At 39.2% G+C, this 1,214-nt stretch overlaps 1 non-coding gene across 1 annotated transcript; it reads right to left on the reverse strand.

Moving 5' to 3' along the window:
• Positions 1-267: 267 nt before the first annotated feature.
• On the reverse strand, positions 268-430 carry LOC142461779 (U1 spliceosomal RNA). Its single transcript, XR_012786976.1, has one exon. It is a non-coding gene; the product is annotated as a U1 spliceosomal RNA (small nuclear RNA).
• Between the last annotated feature and the right edge of the window lie 784 nt (positions 431-1,214).

The following is a 1,214-nucleotide window of genomic DNA, read 5'->3' on the forward strand; positions in this document are numbered from 1 at the left end:
TTGCCTGCCCCTGGCTAGGGGTCACAGATTCTCACCTCTTCTCCTCTTTGCCTGCCCCTGGCTAGGGGTCACAGATTCTCACCTCTTCTCCTCTTTGCCTGCCCCTGGCTAGGGGTCACAGATTCTCACCTCTTCTCCTCTTTGCCTGCCCCTGGCTAGGGGTCACAGATTCAGGGCTTATGTTTCCTTTCTCATGGCTAAGTATCTTTTGACTGACTAGCTGGGTTGTCTGGTAGGTAGGTGTCTGTTTAGTTTTCTTTTTTTTTAAAGGGGAGAGTGTGAATGCCGTTCCCCACTACCACAAATTATGCAGTCGAGTTTCCCACATTTGGGGAAATCGCAGGGCTCAGCACATCCGGAGTGCAGTGGATAAGCCTCGCCCTGGGAAAACCACCTTCGTGATCATGGTATTCCCCTGCCAGGTAAGTATTTTTATAAGAAAGTGTCTAACTCTTTTACAAAGTACATCCTCAACAACGGTTATGCCACCTCCTTGCTAACAGTATTAATTGTCAGACCTAATTTTAAAAATTATCATAGTTACATAATAGTAACTCATTATAATTATGTGTATTTCCATGTGTCCAGTGGCCTCCTACATGTCAATGAATTGTCTTTTCAAATATTGGCCCATTAAAAAAAAGAGGGGGGTTGTCTTTTAATTATTGAATTCTTGAGCAGCTGATACCAAGGGCTTAAGAAGGCAAATGTTTTGAGAATGATGATGGTAACAAATGTACAAGTGTGCTCGACACAATGGATGGATGTATGGATTGTGATAAGAGTTGTAGGAGCGCCCAATAAAATGATTTTTTAAAAATAATTTAATTCTAGGTGCTCTTTATGTATTGTGACTACAAATCCTTTGTCAATACTGTATGTTGCAAATATTTTTACCTACATGTGATTTGCCTTTGAATTTTCTTAATGTAAGAAAATTAAACTTAAAATTACTCTTAAGAGTAAGTTTAAATTTTATTAAAATCCAAGGTATCATTATTTCTTTTATTCTTCACATTTTGTCTCCTAGAACATTTTGGCATATTCTCATGTCATGAAGATTTTTCACCCACATTTTATGTTAGAGGTTTATGGCTTTAGCTTCTACAATTCGGTCTATGATCAGTTTGTTTTAGCGTTTCAGATGATGTGATGTAAGGATCAATGTTTTCCTCCACCCGCAAACCCTCACTCACCCCACATAGATATCCAGT

Source organism: Tenrec ecaudatus, chromosome 11, assembly GCF_050624435.1.
Source record: "Tenrec ecaudatus isolate mTenEca1 chromosome 11, mTenEca1.hap1, whole genome shotgun sequence".
Taxonomy (NCBI): Eukaryota; Metazoa; Chordata; class Mammalia; order Afrosoricida; family Tenrecidae; genus Tenrec; species Tenrec ecaudatus.